Raw genomic sequence first — 9456 nt, 5'->3', positions numbered from 1 at the left:
CGCTTGCCATCGGTTGTGACCTGTGCTCCCACAGGTTTCTGTGCTGTTTGCAATGAGACGAATAGATGTGACTGTGCCTCTGTCACTAGTGCTTCTGTAAAGCTACAGCTTTGGGTTATAATCACGTGCAGTGTCTGGCACTGTCGTTATACCCTTCCCAAGGGGGTGGCGATGAGCCATGGCCCTGGAAGCCCAGCAAAGGTAGCTCCTGCAGACAGGTCTGCTCCTGCACTGGCCCTCTGTCTCTCTCCCATTTTCGATTCAGTGCTTACCATCAGGTTTATAAGATGCTAACACAGGGCAGTTTTTCAAGAGCTACTTAGTATAACCCCTCCTTCCTTTAATAGTAGAATCACCATCTAATTTAAGGTAATACTTCGGGTCTGTGCATTTTCACATTCACACTTCTACTTCTGCTCTATACATGTAAATAGGGGGTAGGACAGGTGGCCTGCAAATTTACCACAAAGAACAACCAGCAGAGTTCATCAGCTGGTGCTTTAAGGGCAGCGTATTATCACATGTGGCTAAAATTAAACATGTACTAAGTGTTGGTTGTAATCACACTATCTTTTCATAAAAATACAGTTCTGGAGGTGCTCTTCATTCCCGCTTTTCTGGTTTGCACATTATAATTTAATCTCAAAATCCAGAATTTGGCACTTTCTCCACACAGTAAGTGGAAATCTGGTTCTTTGTATTTCCCTAATTTGTATTATTTATAATAACAATGTCTCCTGAGCTGGTGGTGGAAGTCAAATGACAGACCCTTCACCTATTATGCCATATTTTTTATCAATTAGCTTGCTGAATATTCCAGATGAAAATAGTGTTTGTATTGGCCAGAACCCGGGCTGTGCCTGAAGAAGTATTTTGGTGAAATGAGCATTAGGAAAGCTTTGGAATATTAAGCCAAAAATAGTTTTTTTGTGCTCAAATAAAATACTCTCCTTAGCCTGTTACACGCATAGTGTACTATTAAGCCGTTATTTCAAAACCCGCCTATTTTCAGACTTCAGCATCTGTAGAAAAATGAATAATGATAAAGAGGGTATTCATATTTTCAGGCTTTTAAAAAGCCCATTGTGTAAGTCACCAGCTCTTACAATAGGCATCTGTCTGAAAAATATTCCTCAAACTTTCACATGAAGTGGTGCTGTGTTCATTAAACACCCTGCTTTTGTAGTCCCCTTTGGTCACAGATAAAACACTTCTGAAGAGCTTCCCAAAGCAGGTCTGTGAAATCACATATATTTCTGTCTTGAGGAGAGCCTACCTGGATGCTCACAAGCTACAACAGACGTGGCATTTATTGATGGCTGTGTCAAGAGCTGAGCAAATTTATTTCACATGAGTAAATTTTTCAGATGAGATGAAGGACGGGAAGTGAATTATTTTCCAGGCGATAACTCATGCTACATATCCACATGCATTTTACCAGAACTAGGCTAAAGGACTACTGGGTATGTTAGGACTGCAGATGCCTTTTGTGTTTTCTTTCCTTTTTAGGACATACTAGAGCTGTATAATTAAATGGAGATTATTGGCAACATTATTTAGCAGTCATTATGGAGTCATTAGGGTTCTGCTTGGGCAAGAAGATAAGTCCCCTTCCTCTCTCACACTTAACGCTTCTATCAACAGCTTAGAAAAGTGGTTCACAATGAATTGCTACTTAAGTAGTCCTATCTTCCTCTGCAATCTCCCTCCTGTTGTTCTTCCCTGTGGGCTAGCTCAGAGGGTCAGTACACTTAGCTTGCCTGATGTAATGCAGGCTTTCCGATAGCTTTTGGCACGTTGCAACTGCTCCTGTAAAAAAAACCCAAAAAAACCAAAAAAAACCAAACCAACCAAAAAACCCCCCAACAAAAAACCCCACCCAAACAAAAAAAAAACCAAAAAACAACCAAAATCCACAAAGCTGGGACTCACAGGGGATGGAGAAAGGGTCATTGCTGACCCAAAGAGTGATGCCTTTCTTATACTTTTGTCTTGCAAGTAACGGACTGCACTGTGAGTTGCTGTCCGTAGGCTCCTCAGACACTGCGGTGCCCTCTCCTTCCTGCGCAGTGGATGCTTTTCGCTATGATATTGCTCAAAGCTCCTGGTTGCTCCGTGATGGAGTTATGCCACCTAACTGCTTTCCAGGCTCCATGGCTCTCTGGTGGCTGCTCTAACACACGGTTTTTGAGGGCTGGATTCCCTCCATACCATATGGTGGAAGTGGGCATACAGTCTGGTGTCATTACATAGCAGTTAATAATTCTGCAAATAAGTGTGTGTGCGCACGTGTGTGTACGTTAGGGCTGGCCAGAAAAGGAAACGTCTGTTTTGTGGGAAATTCCAGGTTGTCAACATTTCATTTTGTTCTGCGCTGGAATGAAACATCAACATTTCCGGATACCTGGCAAAATGGGACAGTGTGTCGGTGCCTGCCTTCCTGCCCGTCAGTGCCTTCAGCTGCTGGCCCGGCAGCGCTGCGTGGCACCCAGGCACCCAACGCCTGGGCTTCCAGCGTGATGGGAAGGGGCAGAGGGCTGCCAGCTGGCCAGGCTGCCCAGGGAGATTCCAGAGAAAGTTTAATGAAATCAGCATGCTGCCTTTGAGAGGCAAACAGCTTTGTGTTTTCAAAGCAGATCATTACCGTGTTTTGTTTTCTTATGGTTTAACTTGAAATTTTGATTTAAACAAGGTGAATCAAATGTCCCTTCTTTTTCAACTGATCACTTGATCCAAACCTGAGAGGCCCAAGGAGTCCGCTGACTGAAAGGCAAAAGGAAGGACTGTGCACATATGCACAAAAGCAATGGCAGTATTTTCTGCTCTTCCAGGACAAAAATCCTCTTTCAGAGTTGTGTGCCCTCAGCTGGGGGATGTGGCAAAATAGCACTCAGCAGTTCCCAGGAGAAGGCCTTTAAAATAGGAAAAAAAGAAAAAAGTAAAGGGTTTTAATTGTGACCTTTTCTTTTCTACTGGAGCGTAACTGAGGATTTAATTTTATAGGCTTCATTGCTGAACACTTCAACACTTTCTGTTTAATGTGTATGAATGTGGAGGTGAGGGGTAAGAAGTGCATTACACCGGCATAGAGCCAGCATGGGCTAATCCTACAAGGTGCTGAGCACCGGCAGTTATCAAGAGCCAGGGCTTACCAGTCAGAGATGGAAGAACATGTTTCCACCTTAAACCAGTAACAATGGCATTCGTTCTTATTGTGCACATCTAAACCGAGTCCCCAGGTCCACTTTCACATCCTGGGCACCACTGAATTTGGTGTCAGGACACAACCTTTTATCCCTCATCTCTGCCACATGCTCCCCATGTCCCCTGGACACCAGGCCCCTGTCTCCCTGGCACTGGATGCAGCCACTGATGCAAACAGGAACTTTGCTGGTAGCTCCAGTGGTACCAGGACTTTATTAGAGAATTTTGTGGTCAGTTTTAATGATGCCAGGATTAGACTACAGAGTTAACAGAAGATGAGAGGGCAAGTGTTCCGGGACATTAGCAAAGCAGTATAGATGTCTGCAATCTACTGCCCTAGAGCATGCATCTCAAAATACAGTTCTGCTCTAGAAATAAAGCCTTTCCTCTATTTTAAAAGCTTTTTCTTCCCCGCCCCCCCCCCATCAAAAAAGCAGTGCTACACCTCTCACTAAACTGGTGGACATTTCCTTCTAAGTAGATGTGTATATGCTGTTGCAGGTACCTGCCTGAAGTATTCTTTCCATTATACCTCGGAGATATTTAATAGCTAAGCGGTGACAAAGCTCCGAGACAGATAGGATAGTAATATATGTATACACACAAACACATACAGAATGATGACATTAAATTTGAATCACAACCTACCAGAGACCTTTGATTTTCAGAGAAAAGTCAATATGAAGAAGCAAGAAATCTGATATGCAGAGCCAGTAACTTCTCAATATGTTTTAAATCCTGCAGCCCATCTTGTGAGTCAGTTGATCCCACTGAGTTTGTTCAGGTCTGGTCAGAATTGCAAATTGGTCTCACCCTGGAAACGTTATTTTGGAAACAGCAGCTGGGTGAATGGCATGCAGGGCGGACAAAGCCCCACTGAGGCACGTGTGAACGCCTGAGCAGAAGTGGAAGAATTTCATAGTCATTACTGCAAACTTTTTCAATATTATGCATGAGTAGTGACAGGCTTGCATTGTTAATCAGAGTAATTAGGATTTGGTTGACGCATGACAATAACCTGTGCCTCATAAAGGCCTGAAGGCAATTCATTTTCTCCCCTTTTCCTAGGAGTCTCCTATTGTGATTCGTAGATAGCCCAGCAGGAATGCAATCAGGAAATCTCCAGTGAATCAGTGTCCCTAAATCTTCAGGCTTGACAGGTTGAAGTCTGACAAGCTATTAGAAAAAACTACTGATCATTAGGCTGTCTAAAATAGACTTAGCTTGTTTCTGTCTGTATTCATTGATTTATCTGCAGAATGATATTGTTTGAAGCTTAGATTACTCATGCTGCCGCCAGCTGACATAGTTTGTATGATAAAATGGCAAAGCACGGCTCTGGCTAAACATGCAAGTCTTTCTGTCTTTGCTGTTTCGTTGCTTTTGACTCATTCTGTAGTAACAAAAAGTTGGTTCAATATTATTGTGAGAAACAAAACCAGAAATATACTGAACGGTTTAAAGCAATTTTTGATCTCCCCAAACCTAGTATCTCTGACAAATATGGAAGGATAGTGTCAGCTTTCCCCATATCATTTCAGAGCAGTGATTTCTAGGTCGACTGCTGTGGGCTACGCTCTTTGCTTCACAGAGTTCAGAATTAAGCTTATTACAAAACGCCTTATAAAAGCTCTCCTTTATGCATGTCTTTTCCACTCCTAAGCAATGTTTTAATTAAAAACAGAATTACATTTAAATTTAATTTAAAATAAGCTGATTAGGTCCTAATATATTATTTGAATTGTGATATTTACTTCCAGAGTTATTCTTATACTCCACTTAAGCTTTCAATAAAAAAAAAAAGCACATCAGATTGGAAAATTTCTGAACAGACATTTTTCTTGAACAGGATTGTATTCTTGTTTGTCATTTACAATGACATCTGTTTTTCCAGTCTTCCTGTCTTATACTTCTTCCATTTTTAAAAAATTGCTGGCTTTCTTGTAGGATTCAAATCTCAAAGTGGTAAATAAAGAACTAATTTATCTCTTCTTTCCCATTAGCAGGAATACTGTCACCCTACTCTTGGAAAAAAAAAAGAAAAAAGCATCTATTTTGCACCATTATGCATGTAGAATATATGTGCATAAGTAACCTTAAACATGTGCTTGTATACACTTGCGTATACATATACATATGGTACATATGTGGTAGGTTACCTACATAAATTCTCCTGCTTGTGAAAGACATCTAATATAAACTCTTAAAAAGAAGTAAAGATTCACTTGTTACTTAAAGCAGATAGAAATACAGACAAGTAGCTTCCTAAATATTTGTTTACATTTACAGATACTAAAAAAATTTTGCATGGCATAAGCATGGCCATATTCCTGCTAAAGGATCAAGGGATACTAAAGTCCCAAGTTTTATGCAACCATGACATTCTTTGTGTTGCATTCTTCTTTTTAGTAGCTGCATTAATACGATCTGCCCTTTACATTCACATTGCACTGTATTTCCATTTATTACTTTAAGAAGATCCACGTATAACTTGCTAAGAGAGAGCACAAAAACTCTGAGAGGCTTTCCCAAGTCTCTGCACAAAGGCTGAAGCTGCTGTTAGAACCTATTGTGGCTTGATTTGTAGTCTTCACACACAGATGGCTGAAGGAGGTTTACCCTGCTGCATCTTGTATGAAAGGTGAAATACGTGCAACCACACTGATGTTTCCATTTAGCCAGGCATCAGAATTTAATAAAGCTTCAAGCTTTTTGCAAAGATAATTTTAAATCTTTTTGTAGAGGATCAAGAATTCAGTATGGTACCTTCACTATATGTTGTTTACTAGGATTTAATATAATAGAAATCTACATTAGTGTTTTTTCAGGAGCAACCAAAAATACTCTCTTTCAGTTATTACAGCATGCCCATCTCTCTGGCCAGGTTCTACATTTGTCTCCTCACCCCCACCCTGCCCCAACGATGCTATGAATGATGTTAATGTCGATCTGTGAAAATTTATGAAACAAACACTGATGGAACATTAAACTCTGAGTTAGTATGTGAATCAGATGGAGAAGGTTTCTTTGACAGCTTTCCTTAGGCCTTTTCATCATTCCGTTTTGTTTTCTGCTTTCTATGTTCAGTGAACATTTCAAAAGCAATTCAGAGACTTTTGGGTTAGTAACATATAAGTCTCCACTGAAAAATAGTTAGTTGGGGAATTACATAAAAATGAAGAAGCTTTTTAAGGGAGGATTGCAAATAGCAGTTAAAAGTAAAATATTTGCAAGTAGAATGCATACTTTTAAAAGGATAAATGTATGCCTGTCATCAATAGCATTGATAAAAATGGAGTCTGAATGAGCCCCAGCCAGCAGCAGCTGGCATTGTTACACAGCAGTGTAATAGACACCATTCAAGATGAAAAGACATCTTCCAAAATATGGAAGCTGTGTCCAAAGAAAGAAAACAGAGGAAGAGTATAATCCCCAGCAAAATAAATGTTAAACCACAGCAAAGCAAGACAAAAATATTAGTGGAAGCAACTTGCAGAAGTAATGAGAGCTAACAGTAAAGCCTTTTGTATATACATCAGAAGCAGAACAGTTGGACAGTTAGCAGGATGAGAAGAAGCAGCAAAGGAAGATAAAGACATTATGGAACAGCTAAATGAATTATTTGCACTGGTTCCCGCTGTAAATGAGGTGGGAGTTTTTCACACCGGGGTCATTCTTTACACAGAATGAGTCTGTATAAACTCCCAGATTAGAGTGTCAGATATTTTAGAGTAAATCAGTACCACAACAAATCGGTAACAATAGATGGCATTCACACAGGAGATTTGGAAGAATTCAAATATGAAATTGTCAGTCAATCAACTGTCATTGTGATTGACCAAATCAGCACTAGTCTCAGGATAACATGAAAGGTAAAGATAATGGGAACAAAAATAATCAGAGGAGTTTTCTATAAAGGAGTCTAAAAAGTTAATACCCTTCCACTTGCAAAAGTGATGACCGAAAGGGTAGTGTGGTAAAAATACCTAAATTATGAAGATATGAAATTTTTGCAACAGTACGGGAACTAAGGGCCATCTTATTAGACAACAGGAAAATATAGAAGAAGGAAGTGATTTTTTTTTGTTTAGCACATCGTTAAATTGTGGAACTCCTTGCTGTAGGATAGGTGCTGTGAAGGAAAAATGGGAAGTTTTTCTCCTGAAGTTACTGGATTAGACAAATTAATGAAGATCAGATTCTTTGCTGCACATTAATAAGTGGTGGCTTATGTGCTGCTTCTGGCTCAGAAAGTGTTTCAGTTGCTAAATGTTGCAAGATGGGAAGCAGGCAATAGCTGAAGTGCAGACACTCAGAAGAAAGGCACAGGATGAGCCCTGTCTTAATTGAACCTGCTGCCAGAGGTAAAACAATGTCAAAAAGACATTGGTCTGGACCTGTGTTGTATTTCTTGTGCTTTCACCCCACCAACTAGGCTTTTTGTCTGTATAATTCTCCTCATTTCCAGGGATGCTCACTTGTGTGATAGTTTTTCCTCTTGACTGGATGACTGGGCTCAGCCTGGGCAGGAGAAACCTAAGGGAGATGCCTAAAGGAGGCCCCTTTTGCAACCTTTGAATAAAACTCTATTTAAAAATGCCATCATTTTCTGTCTACCTTCAAAAATAATATGATTCAACAAACAAAACAACTGACCACAGTGAATTCTTCCACAATGTTTTTGCTAGTTTAGTATTACCAGCTTTTATCACCTCAGCATGTATTTAGGTCTGCCTTTGGTTTTGGGTGGGGACAGAAATGGCAGGTAAGTTCTCCCACCTGTATGGCCTCTGACTTGAAGAAAGCAGAATGTGAGGTATTTTCTTTAGCCATGAGACCGTGACGCAGGACAGATAAAGTGATTTGCTCCCATGTATGCAGGAAAACCTGCAGCCAAGCCAGAAAGCAAATCCAGGATGTCTGACTCCCATTTCCATCCTGACCGTTGGAATGTCCTCTGTAGTCAGTAAGAGTTCAGATCATGAGGTATCACTTCAGAATCTATTCAGGGTATGTGCCTTTTTAAAAAAATGTTTTCCATGCTCCATCATAAAAAAATTCAGCTTGAACACAGTTAACTCGGCCCAAGTTTTAGAAACAAGATTTAGGCCCTTCAGGGGATTGTCCTTCCCTGGTGTTGTTAATCCTGTGGTTTTTAAGGCATCTTTTTCATAAAAAGGAAATGTGTTTTGCTTTACTTCAATGTTTACAAGTGTTTGTCTGGGAAATATAGGATTATAAAGGAACACATTTCAAGCACCACGCTGGGTGTGTTAGTGCTTTGTATTCTGCTACCACATCTGAACTTCCTTCATGTTGTGTTTCATAATGTCCCAGACAAATAAGAATGAGATCATATTTGCTAGAATTGTTTAATCGTCAGTGGTCTGACCCTGAAAAAGATGAAGCACGTTAGCTTTCTTTCACCCTGGATGGGAACTGAGGTTGTACAGCATCTGGCAGGATGTTCTCAGCACCTCACAGAATGTGTGCTTTTAACTTAAGTCCCAGACCACATCTATTTTCTTCAATATACTGCAAACATATAATTACAGTTAGCACAATTGGTACTTTCACTTTTAACTAAAATGTCTCTACCCAGCAGGCAAAATAATAATCATGAGATGACACTGTGATGAACGACAATGCCTCCAACAAAGTGCTTGAGCCATAAACGGAAAAAGACAGTAAATTTCATCCTATTTTTTTAAATTGCATATGCTGCAAATCCATTTTTAATGAAAATTAAATAATGCATTTTGAGCTACAAATCACAATAGGCTTAATGCAATAATGCACCCACTTCTCTTGTCCTCAGTTCAAGTCGTGGTGGGGAGTTTCAAGACAATGCCTAATAAAAGACACATCGATTTGAGGGTGGTTCCTTGTGATAAGGCTGTTTCCAGTTGCAGCTCTTTGCAGTCTTTCATTTTAAGGACTAAAGAAAAGGAGGTGAAGCCAGGAAAAGGGGTAAAGAAAGATAAAATTTGCCAACCATAATGTGTTTGGGGCACCCTCGTCCCACTATCTGTAAAATTGTACAGCCCATTGATTACAGTGGTATTTCTCCTGACCCAATTTTACACAAATGGAACAGCATCAGGCCTTCAGATAACCATGATTTATGCCTTTCCTGGCAGTCACAGCAGATAACAGTGTTAAACTATACCTTCTCCTGTTTAAACACATTGACATTTGTGACGTAAGATATTCTCTTGGAAATGACAGATATGATAATTTTGTACCAAAGCT

The sequence above is a fragment of the Falco peregrinus genome, chromosome 11 (assembly GCF_023634155.1).
Source record: "Falco peregrinus isolate bFalPer1 chromosome 11, bFalPer1.pri, whole genome shotgun sequence".
NCBI lineage: Eukaryota > Metazoa > Chordata > Aves > Falconiformes > Falconidae > Falco > Falco peregrinus.
This window is presented reverse-complemented; position numbering follows the sequence as displayed.